Raw genomic sequence first — 13541 nt, 5'->3', positions numbered from 1 at the left:
TGGGTTTTAGGGTTTTTTGGTTTTTTTTGTTGTTGTTGTTTTTTTTGGTCATCGCTGAGTATAAGCACCTGTTTGCGCTATTGGGAAACGTTTGCATGTGTCCATCACGTCAGTGAGCATTACCACCTGATCCTGTTATGTCGCCCGACGACAAACATGGATTGTTATAGACCGTTTCTTACCCGGATTTAAATGGGTCCGATATATGAATGGATTTTTACTATATTGGCATTGTAGGAAATTGGCAAAATGCTCTATTGAGAAGGCAATCTTATGTATCTTCGTCAAAGAAAATGGCAAAAGAAATCCAAAATATACGATATAGAATCTGGCTCTAGATGGTACAGAATATGAGGCTCCAACCGTTGTCATCAGCGATGGTACTAAAACCTGTAATGGACTGGTTTGTAATTTCTACGAGGAAACGGGAGCATAACATGTTTGAACAGTACTTATCGAAACGTGAGTAACAAATAAACGCGTGACGTGATTTAAAAGTAAAGTATAAGTGATCAACAGCATGAGCATCGATTGGGAACCGATGACATGTGTCAACCATGTCAGCGAGCCTGACCACCCGGTTCCGACAATAATGTACTACTGTGATGTGTTTGTCGCCTTTTATGGCAAGGCCTATTCTATCCCGCACCTTCATGAGTCGCAATCCCTTTGTAATGTAATGGCGTCATAGAAAAGTGGGTAACGTTCGGCAGGAAAAGAAACCGCCTCAGAAAGGAAAATGTAAGTAGACCAGAACAATCTAGAAATAAATTTGTTATGGTGAAAGAGTAATAAACAGAATAAACGTGATTGCGGAACAAAGTGTCACATGAATAAATTTCACTCGTGACACCCCACTCCATCTCCTCATCACAGATTCAAACCACTGACATCCGCCGTCCCCCAAATCCGGCGCCGACCTTTATATTTGTTTCATCTGTCCTTGATCATCGGCAGAGTGACGCTACATTCATAAACATCTTACTACTCTGATTGCAATGTTCATCTGAAGTCATAATTAAATGTAAGTGTTTTGTATTGAGTGTATATCATTAAAGAACAATTCGTCCCCTAGTTGTGAAGACCACTCTTTATGTTCATCACATTCTTACATATCGTGGCACAACCAGGAAGGTGCATGGACTTTCCGACACATTAAGTTGACATCACACGATATAACTGAAGTATTGTTTGAAAGAGCATTATATAAGTCCAAGTTACTTCCCTTTGTTACTTTCAACACAGGTTCACATCAAAGGGCGGTTATGGACCCCTCACTCTACAAAAGTCATTGTTAACGGGAATCTGGAAAACGTGAAACAGCTCATGAGTGATGGCAATATGGATGTTAACTGCCGCGGGTTTTATGGACTCACACCATTGATGTTGGCGGCTATGTCAGGGCACCATGACGTATTTAAATATCTTCATGAGGTAGGAGCTGATATCACACTAACGGATTGTGATGGTGACCAGATTCTTAGCTTTGCCTGTGTGGGGGGCAATATAGACACCGTAAAATACGTGGTCTCTAAAGAACAAAGTCTTATCAAGAGAAAGAGGACAGACGGACGAACCTCCTTGATGTGGGCAGCAAGGCGGGGTATGGAAACCATATTTCTGTATCTTCTTGATAATGGGGCTGACGCTGACTATATGACCAGGACAACATCCTTCATTATGCCTGTTATGGAGGACACACTGGAATCGTGGAAAAGGTCCTCACTGATACCGAGATTAATATCAGCAGTAGTGACATATACGGAAAGACTGCATTGATGGTGGCAGCACAGCAAGGACATAAACAGGTGTTTGACATACTTCTCAGAAATGGAAGTGACATATCGCGTGTAGATAAAGATGGTAACAATGTGCTCCATGCGGCGTGTCTTGGAGGCCATGTCGAAATGGTGGAACGTGTCCTCTCACATCGAGGTTTTGACATCAACTGTAAGAGGAAGGATGGGGCAACACCTCTGATGATCGCGGCACGTGGTGGACACAGTGCCGTTTTTGACCTGCTTGTGGGAAAGGGGGCTGATACATCACTAGTTAACGACATGAAGAACAACATCCTACACTTGTCGTGTATGGAGGGACATGTAGGCATTGTGAACCATATCCTGTCAAAGCGTATGGTTGATATCAACAGTCGAGGGCAACATGGAAGAACGCCTCTGTTGTGGGCAGTACGGCGGGAACGAAGTGCAGTGATTCGGTTACTGGTGAATCTAGGTGCTGATCTATTACAAATGCACCATGACGGAAACAACATCCTTCATACAGCATGTGCAACAGGAAATCAGGAAATTGTGCTGTATGTGCTGTCACAGAAGAGGCTTGACATCAACGCACGTAATCATAGTGGCGAAACAGCCGGAATGATTGCAAATCAAATGGAATTGGATTACATGTTCCTGTAACCATTAGGTATAGGGCTGAGAAATCATTACTACCGACACAGACGCGTATGTCATGTGCGAGAGTTTATGTTTCAGATCACTGAAGAATGTAGCGTTGTGTAGGATATATACAAATGTATACGGATATTAGGTCCATATTTAATCGAACGAATTCAGTGCTGATGGTCAAACACTATCTACACGATCTCCTGATCGCCTCTGGAGGATAATATGCAAAGCCAAGAGCCTTGTCTCGTATTCCATCTTTCCTACCAGTCAAAGGGGAGATGTTATGGTTTCTCTCTAGACAGCGACATGGTCGGGCACGTATGGCGACCTATATGACGTGACCGAGAATATCTCGAGTACAGTATCGGCAAGAACAATATGTGTCTGAGTCGGGTGTTCATGTTAACCTGCGAAAATGTGCCAGCGAAATGTTCTGAAGTACGACGCTAAAACCTTCGCCCCACTCCTGAGTCCACACACCGGGATACCGGTTATGTTGTAAGACGTTTGGTAATTTTGTAGTTCGAACCTGTCCTTTGATACATTTATTTGCACTCATTCCACTAACAATGAATTATGTCTGACTGTAAATATGCCCCGTTGTGGCATTTCATTTTCACTGTCAAAAGATACATGCTGAAAAAACACCTCCATGTACGTGTCGAGAACATTCGCTATGTCTTAAAGCAACCACAATAACAAGATGAAGGCACAATGCATAACTATTCTTATGTTGCAAAATTTCTTAATTCTGTTGCATGTAAATATTTATATACTCTACATGTGGTATTGTACTTCTTCGTATTTATTTGTTATTTGGTTGGTTTTTAATTTTGGATGTTGTTTCTTTGTTATACAACATCTATTGTAGTTGTTCGTTTAGCACCGTTTACTGTGGTCGCGGTGACGTCGCTGCATGTTGGCAAACACGCCATTGACATATGTTTCATTTTAGGTGTATTGAAATGTGGACGTATCTTTCAACACCAGCAGTGTATTATAAACGTTGTGTATCCAATATTTCACTTTTGCTTTACAATTAAATTCCATAACACTTTATTTTTCTTCATAATTATACACGTGGATCGTCATGTATTGTGCCACAATATTTGTTCTGCATCAAGCCACTTGCTACATGTTGATATATGTATATTTGCATCTTAGTGATATATTAACGAATTAGATTGATTAAATCAATACATTGTATTTGTGTTAGGATTCGTTTTTACTTGCTTAAATATATTTCAGTCCAAACGATGGTAACACCTTGTACTTGCTTTTACCCTGAAGGGCAATAGGTGTTAAGGGACTGAAACACGGACTGGTCCGACATACTATCCTATGTCTGCGTGGGGTATCCTTGTGAAGCTTTTTCTCCGTTGCTTTTCACTATAAAGCAACAGCAGCAGTTATCATGATCAGACCAATCAGATACATATGTCGTTATGCACATCTGTGCAAAAGTTAAGCTCCACCCACACTTTGATGTAACTGTTTTATTAATACATTCCTCTTGGATATTTAATGCATATGTTTCATGGCATTTTGTGTTCGATAAAAAGCCACCACTGGTATAAACCTCTGAAAAGCATAACAAGAGACAAAGTGGATGAAAATGTTGACAAACCATGAACGATGGACCAATGGATTCTTGCACAATCATGAATTATGTACTGCGAAATCGCTCTGTGTAATTTCATCAATGTCGGGTATAACCACCCTGCACACGGTTAACATGTCTGACACGTCTTCTCATGCTGTGAACCAATCGTTGGATTCTCCACATTTGAATCCTCTGCCACCCCTTCTTTTATTATGCCTGAGCCAGTTCTTGCACAGTTTGCACATGGGGATTCCTCCTTCTGATTTGCTGACCCATTATGTCCCACACATGTTCAATGGGATTTATGTCTGGGCTTCGGGCTGGTCAGTAAGGAAGAGTCACAAGTACGTTCTTTCGTAAGAACGATGAGGCCTGGCATTGTCATCCATAGATATTGGTCTGGATGCTAGTGGATGTCCATCAAAATGTGGTACGACCTTTTTATTGTCAAGAATTTGTTGGTATCCTTGTCCATTAAGGTTACAACGAGCCTGAACCAGCTGCAGTTTGCAATCATGGGAACAAGGGCCCCACATTGTAACCGCCAAATGGAACTTTCTCAGCAATATTAAGCTAGACGAAGGCGGTACCCCGTGCTCTCCACACTCGTGTCCACCATCGATAACATGAAGCAAAAACCTGCTTTCATCTGAGCCGTGGACACGCCTCTAGGCTCTCAAGTTCCAGTGTTTACGAGCTCTACACCAGTCTAGTCGCAGCCGCTTGTGTGTGACAGTCAGTAATGGCCGTCGTATTGGTCGTCTGGCTCTTAGTCCGGAACGGTTGGGTCGTCGACGAACAGTGCTGGACGAGACTTTTTTGTGGTCGCCATCCTTCACGTAACTGCCGATTTTTCTTCTAAGGATTCATTCGTGCTTACCTCACAAGGCCGCGGTGATCTCTTGCACTGCTTTTCCGAGGTTGGCCTGACCTTGATCTGTCCTTGATGTTACCACTGATTCGGTGCTTGGCAATCAATCTGCTTATCACAGTATGGTTAATGTTCAAAGCTCTACCGATGGCACGACACGACAAACCAGCTCTGTGCATATCTAATATCTGCCACCATGTGCCCTGGGATAGTTTTCGGCGCATAATTACACCACGAACGTAATAGAGCAAAAATATGGCTTGTCAGATCTCTCCATATAAACTGTGATTTTCAAGTGGAAGGGGTGGTTAACTCATACCCGTAGATGCACGCATTTCACACGCACATTTTGATATGATTTTGAGCAAGCATGTGGAAAGTGGGTACTTGTTGGAAATTGCATTGGTTGTATTCATGAGGTTTGTTTATGCTTCAAATTCCCTTTTGAATTTGATGCCGTTTAACGTTTACACAGATGCATACGTGTAAAAGTCTGCCCACCTCACGGTTTTTGTCCTACCCAGAGTGAGGAAGAGAGAGTATTACGACCTGATCACCTGTCACACCGTTTGAGGCAGTAGACCCGTTCGTCTATACCCTTTCCATTTACAAATGTTTCTCAAGGCTTCATGTGTCGATTCAGATTGTCCTGAGTCGTATTGTTTTATGTTTATATTAGAAATCAGCTGTAGTTGTCTTCTTACCTTCTTTTCATTTACATTCGAACCTAATTTACATATGTCATATCACAAACTACGACGCGTACAACTTTATAGATGACAACTTCTAATTCATTGCATGGAGCCACGTTTCGATTCAGGTTCTTACATCGTTATCAAGTTAAAAGTAAATGCCCAGTCACCTGTATAAACATCTCTGCCTTATTAAACCATCCCTTACATTTGTCCATCGCTGGCTTCTACTCCCTCATCCATTGTCTACCCACTGGCTTCATCACCTCAGTCCCCACCCCATTGTGTTGATTAACTTGTTATCTTTGTTGGCCTCATTATATGTACTTTACCACCACTGTATGTAACATTCCTGCCTGACAACGGTGCAAGAATCTGTACCGAAACGTCGCACTATCGTAATAAAGAAGTTGTTATCCATAAAGTTTGTCAATCTTGTACTCCCCAAAATCTAAACTGCCACTCAAAGAATCGAACAAATGTGCCACTGTATAACACCGCTGTGCTTCCGGAGAACCTGAATTGTTGTCACGTCAGGTAGTGGACAAAACAGCTATAATGATATGCACTTAGAGTTTGAATGTAAAGCAAGAGGCATGATAAGGTCCACAGTTTTATACTCATAGCTTGCACACGACCCTTGGGTTACGTAACATTTAAGTGTTGGTATACTTACATCATATGTATAAATAGCTCATGCCCGTCGATATATTTATTCCTTGTCAAACATTCAGGCGTTTGCCACACCTTCATGTCCAACATTATGACATAGAAAGCAGGCTGGATATGATGAATATGAGGCTGTAATAATCTGCCCAGCTGCAACACAAAACACACTTCTAAGAGCAGAGATATGACAGTTGGTAAAACCAGTAGTGTGAAATAACTACACGTGGCGACTGACCTATTTTAACAACTTATATTATTCGTGTGTCATTCTACACAGGTCATACTATTCCCCGGGAATACGAATTTTGATCACTATACAGTTTTGTACAATGGAACTTTCGCCTGAAAGGTTGTTTATGCATGTGGTTGTTAGGAGCACGAATCGCCTATGCAGTAATGTTCTTTACCATTTAACCATAACAAAAGCATTTTTATTGCATCACTCACCTCAAAAGAATTTGATATTTCCTATCGCTTCTCTTACACTGTTGCGCTTTGGAACTGGATTATGAAAGAGGTTATAGTGTTAGTGACAGCGTTTCCTATAAGATTACCTGAGTTCACAGCTGAACGAGACAGGAGGCCGTGAGAAGTACCTGCCTTGCCTGACTCACCGCGATACACCCTATGCACCCCATGGCAACTCTCGGAGATGAATGCACCCTACTTGTAAAGCGGGGATTACAAATGTATGCTGGAAACACTCTGTTGCAGGAGCAGACAGGCAACGTGCAGTTGCTAAAATACGAAGAACCATTCTGTGAATGTCCTTTCTAATTGATTACATGTTCATGGATGTGTTAACTCGCGAGTTTGGGGAATCAGCTCGCTTGGCAGCTAGGAGGTGTAACTATACCAACCCACACACAACACGAGAACCTGAGTAAATAAACAAGGAGTTTATTGCGCCACAGTCACAGGATGATTTTTACATAATTAGGTACAAATAATTATTGGATCATATTGACACGGTAATCAGGTGTCAAAATACATTATCATTATAGGCCGATATACAAAGTACATAATCATCATACGTCGATGTACACGACACATACTACATAAATCGAGATACATTTCTAACAGATAACATCAACACAATTTCGTTCATACATCTTATAATACTAGCATATCCAAAACAACATTACGCAGTACATAATGAAATACACAGTGTCGAACACACTCTATACATTATACCAGGATCATTCAACACGGGAAAGTATTTACTCAAAATACAATAATTTAAACAATACACGACACGCTCTACGACAGCCACGGAACCACTATTATCAAACAGACAAAACATGAACAGCAATACAGGGAGCGATTTGGGTTTTACAGCGCTTTTAACAATATTTCAGCAATAGCTTAGGACACCAGAAGTGATTTAACATATTGTGCCCACGTGGGGAATCGAACCTGGGCTTTCAGCTTGACGAACAAACGCTCTAACCACTAGGGTACCTAGCCGCTCCTGAACAGAGCAATAGAGAGTAATACAGTCTAAAAGATATTAACGACTACGTTCCACATAAACATAACGACCTTGCCAAGGATCTTAACATGTGGTCATGATAGCAAAAATGTATTGCAGAAAACATTGAACAGTAATGGTAACGATTTGCCAAGGTAGAAGAAAGTAAAGGGTCTTACCTGAGTGTGAATAAACAAGGAGTTTATTGCGCCACAGTCACAGGATGATTTGTGACTGTGGTCGTCCCTGTTTTATACCCTTTCCCAGTTGTCATAGCTAATCGGGTTTACTGATAATATTGCTGATAAGTTGTTGTATCTCAATCCTATTGCCTAATTCGAGTACCGATAACGTACCTACTGCGAAGTTAAGTTACTCTATCTATCAGAATTACATAAAGATTTTCATAACGTATTTGACCACAACGGCGTTGACAAGCGAAAGACACGATGCATCTGCTGACACATACAAGATATTGGTCTTGGACATTCGTTATCGGTGTGACCACGAGTGAAGTTCACGATAAATTGGATTAGCCTATCTCTATCTGTTAACACTTACAAGATACTGGTCTTGGACCTTCGTTATCATTGTGACCCCTGGCAGACTGAAGATGTGGAACGAGTAGCATTTCAATATTTCAATAAAATATTCTGTCATAGAATCTTTATAAAGTATTGTGCATTTCCACCATGTTAATAATATCCCCCCGTTCGTTTTAAAATTTCGTCCCGAAATTTTGTATGAAGAATGACGCTATACAGATTTACGCAACCAGAGATGGGTAGATAGAGATAGCAGGTAGTGTCCCTGCACGCTTCACAGAGCCGACTGGCAGTATGTACCCATGATGATCTATCATTATATATGCACAAAATGGCCGCTGTAAAATTGGATGCAAACAGGAGGCAATTCTGAATGGCAATAGAAAGGAAGAAGGTAAGGTGACAGCCTTACCTAAAGAAACGTCAGTGATGGTAAGCCCTGTCATGTCGACATATAATCTAGGACGAAACCAACCTGCTATTTGGAGATTGGTGATGTTCACCGGAGCCTCTATGTTGTATTGCGTGATGCATTTGGTCAGTTGGGCAATGGGTATGAAAATGCACTTTGGGACCATTTGTTATGTACAGAGCCTTCAAAGGGCGGTGGTTAGGCAAACAATGGATGGGAGATGGCGACTATCAGGATACAGAGGATGTTAAAGATGGGCACCCTTCCTTAAAACAAAACACAAGAAAATGTGAGTTACTTAATGTGTACACCAAATAGAACAACATATAGGGTTTGGGTGAAACTGTCCGGACAATTTCCAGCACTTTAGAACTATGTTTGATCTAGATGGTGTTGACATAATTAAATTTAGGTATGAAGGACACATCCCAAATCCCCGTGATGTACTTTATCTGAAGATATTTATAGGTAGCTCGTGGAATATGCCAAGCAATGGGTCTTCACAACATATGTATACGTTTACATGTAGCTAATGATAAAAGCACGAATATATCATGTTCAAAAAGAGTACTTATAAATTTGACGCTCACATGTTCAAAAAGAACGATATGAAAATGTGAGTGAGTGAGTGAGTGAGTTAATATTTAACGTCACCTCGGCAATATTGCAGCCATATCGTGACGTGAACAGTTAACAATGAACAGGGCTATATGTATATTATAAAAAAACTGTCAACGAAGGACAGTAAAACAACTAGATTATCACAATTTGAAATAAAACTAGCGTGGAACGTAAAAACTAATATCACTATTTAGACGATGCAATATACAAACAGGCTATAGATCGCCAACAACCGAAGGTAGATCACCACACTAGGGACCATGGGGACTTACAGTACCTTTGCTACCTACATGGACCCTAGTTGGATTTACACCATCCCTTCAGCCGTTGGCGATTGTAAGAAATGCTAGCCACAATTAAAAGACAGGAATACTACGTCTAAAAATCCTGGTAAGTTCAAATCTACTTCAAATGTTTTTGGGACTTACGTATCCTCTCAGGGGGGACAATAATTTTACAGTACTTTAACCCCCTTCGAGGATACAGCCACTAACAATCTTAGTTACCAATTCAAACTTCCAATCATAAAATATATATCTATTTACAAATCACTTAACAAATCTAATTCTTTTAAAAATGCAATAATTAAATGAGAATTTACGTTACTAAAAAGATCCTTCATAGTTCGTGATTTAAAATAGTTATCCCTTGTGATGGAATACTCAACACAGTCAAGCAAAATATGCTTGACTGTAATTCTTTCATCACAAGGGATGCAGAACGGAGGATCCTCACCTTTCAATAGGTGTTCATGAGTATACCTTGTGTGGCCAATGCGACATCGTCGCATGATGACCTCCTCAACTCTGGACTGACAACCCAAGTGGGTATAACCAACACAGGGTTTTATTGCATGTAATTTATTTATGCCCACTTGGGTGTCCCACTTCTTCTGCATCAGACCACGGATAAAAGACCTAATAGTGGTTTTATAATCTGACTATGGAATAAGAAGTGGTGTCACAAATTTGTTGAGTGCTGCCTTTGCAGCAAGATCGGCCATCGTGTTACCTGAAATTCCGACATGGCTGGGTAACCAACAAAAGACGATGTCGTATTGGCCAGTAGCAAGATCATTATACAGTTCAATAATTTCTATTAAAAGTGGATGTTTACAAGAAATATTTTTAATAGCCTGAAGACAAGAAAGAGAGTCGGAATATATTATATACTGCTTACATTTAGGATGTCTTTGAATATATTTAAGAGCTGTTAATATGGCGTTAGCTTCAGCTGTAAAAATAGAGCTGTGGCCTGGTAACCTAGAAGTTATTGTTCTGGATCCAATGACAGTGGCACAAGCTACAGCGCCACCGTCCTTGGACCCATCTGTAAATAAGGATTTGTAATTGCCATATTTACTTTTTAATTGATTATATTCCTGTTTATATTGTAAGTCATTTGTTTCTGATTTTTTAAATTTTGCCAGTGTTAGATCAACTTCTGGTCTAACCAACTGCCACGGAGGAGAAGAAAGAAGACGGGAAGGAGCTATAGATTCTAGCTCAATGCCAGCAGCAGATATGAAAGGTTTCACTCTTACACCCAAAGGCGGAACAAGAGAAGACTTTTTATTGTATAGATCCTCATGAAGAGGATTAAAAACACTGTTAAATGCAGGATTTGATTCATTAGAATATAGTTTTGTTATATACTGTAAGGATAATTTTATACGTCGTTGGGTAAGGGATGGCTCATCGGCCTCAACATAGAGACTATCGATGGGAGAGGTTCTAAACGATCCAAGACAGAGTCTTAGCCCTTGGTGGTGGATAGAATCTAATACTTTTAGGTTACTGTTACAGGCACCCCCATAGACGATGGAGCCATAATCAAGTTTGGAACGGATTAGTGATCGATATAGATGAAGGAGGGTAGCTTGATCCCCTCCCCATTTAGAATTGGAAACGACTTTCAACAAGTCAAGGGCCTTCAAGCATTTAGTTTTAAGGGATTTAATATGTGGAAGAAAGGTTAAGTGAGCATCAAAAATTAGACCCAAGAATTTAGCCTCCTTGACGACCTTGATGGGCGTGCCATCAAGAGATAGTTCAGGGTCTTTGTGTGGTTTGTATTTACGGCAGAAATGTACGCAATTAGTTTTCGTTCTAGAGAACTTAAAACCATTTTCAAGACACCATTTATTTATCTTGTTTAAACACAGTTGCAGTTGCCGTTCAATAGTATGCATATTTTTACCACGACAAGTTATATTAAAATCATCCACAAATAACGATCCATCTATTGAATCGTTTAAAACTTTTGATAAACTATTTATCTTTATACTAAATAATGTAACAGACAAAATACTGCCTTGTGGAACACCCTGGTCCTGATGGTAAAGATCAGACAGGGTAGAACCCACTCGAACCTGAAATTGCCTGTCTGCTAAAAACTGAGATATAAAATTAGGTAAATGGCCCCTCAACCCAAAGTGATGCAAATCTTTTAAAATACCATGTTTCCATGTTGTATCGTAGGCTTTTTCCAGGTCAAAAAAGATTGACACAGCATGTTGGTTATTTACAATGGAATTTTTAACGAATGATTCCAACCGAACCAAATGGTCAATAGTACTTCTATTTTTTTGAAAACCACACTGAATGTTCGTGATAAGATTATTCGTTTCTAAAAACCACACCAGTCGATTATTGACCATGCGTTCCATGGTTTTACAAACGCAACTCGTCAATGAAATAGGCCTATAGTTTGATGGATCAGTATGATCCCGGCCAGGCTTAGGTATGGGAACAACAATGGCATTACGCCACGACGGAGGAAAGTGTCCAGTTGTCCAAATATTATCAAAAATATTTAAAAGTGTTTCAAGACATGAGTTGGGTAAATGTTTTAAAAGCTGATAGTGGATATTATCAGCTCCAGTTGCTGTATCATGAGCTTGTGCTAAAGCAGTATCAAGCTCATGTAGTGAAAATACTTCATTATAATCTTCACCATTGTCAGAATTAAAATTAAGTTTCAATTTTTCTTGTTGATTTTTATATTTTTGAAATTGAGGATTATAATTAGATGATGAAGAATGGGCAGCTAAAGTTTCGCCCAACTTATTTGCAATGTCAGATCTATTGGTTATTATATTGGAGCCATCTTTCAGATGATGAACACAAGATTTGGAACCTTTACCCTTAATTTTCTGTATCATGTTCCACACCTTCGTCATAGGCGTACGTGAATTGATCTTTGAAACAAAGTTCTTCCAAGACTGTCGCCTATTTTGCTTAAACGTACGTCTAGCCTTGGCACTATTTATTTTTACGTTATTCAAATTGTGAACTTTAGGATACCGGCGAAAGTATTTCTCTGCTTTCTTCCTACACTTCCTGGCCTGTTTGCAATCGTCAGTAAACCATGGTTTACGAATGTGGGGTGTCGCATAGGACTTAGGAATAGTTTCATCAGCTATTTGATTCAGTTTATCAGAGAACAACCGAATAGGGTCAACAGCATTAACAAAGTAATCAGCTTTTAATTCGTCAGTACAAAGTGTCCTAAATAAATTCCAATTAGCCTTGGCAAAATCCCACCTGGTTGCCGGTGGATCACCAGTCGGATTTATAGCAGAGAGAACTGTGGGGAAATGGTCACTTCCACAAAGATCGTCATGGACCGACCATTCAAATTCAGTATAAATATTTGGGTCACAGAGCGACATATCAAGTTCAGAGTACGTGCCTGTACCAGGATGCAAATATGTGGCTGATCCATCATTAAATATGCATAAATTATTATCTGCAATAAAGTCTTCTATGATTTTCCCCCTGGCATTAATAGTATTACTTCCCCATAGAGGGTTATGACCATTTAGATCCCCCATGATGATACAGGGTCTCGGGAGTTGGTCAAACAGATTCTGAAGATCGGACTGTTGTATGGGAGAAGATGGGGATATGTACAAGGAGCAAAGAGTGAAAGTGACGTGTAAAGAAAGACGAACTGCGACGGCTTGCAGGTTGCATTTTAGGGGCACAGGGCTATGAATGACATCCTGTTTCACCAAAATGGATGCGCCACCTGTGGCTTTATATCCCGGAGGTGAAAACGAGTGATATGAGTTGTACTGACGTAAATCCAATTTATCCTCATTTTTGAGATATGTCTCTTGTAGAGAAAAGGCTGATGGTTTGAAATCCTGTGATAGTAATTGAAGATCATTAAAATTGTTCCTAAGACCCCTACAATTCCATTGTATTATGTTCATGAAATTATTTATGGAGGTTCAACATTA

At 40.1% G+C, this 13541-nt stretch overlaps 1 pseudogene; it reads left to right on the top strand.

Moving 5' to 3' along the window:
- Positions 1–338: 338 nt before the first annotated feature.
- LOC137282256 (ankyrin repeat domain-containing protein 50-like) lies at positions 339–2431 on the top strand (annotated as a pseudogene).
- The last annotated feature ends 11110 nt before the right edge of the window (positions 2432–13541 follow it).

The sequence above is a fragment of the Haliotis asinina genome, chromosome 4, assembly GCF_037392515.1.
Source record: "Haliotis asinina isolate JCU_RB_2024 chromosome 4, JCU_Hal_asi_v2, whole genome shotgun sequence".
NCBI classification, from domain to species: Eukaryota; Metazoa; Mollusca; class Gastropoda; order Lepetellida; family Haliotidae; genus Haliotis; species Haliotis asinina.
Note: the sequence above shows the minus strand (reverse complement) of the source record. Positions and strands in the feature narration are given on the sequence as shown.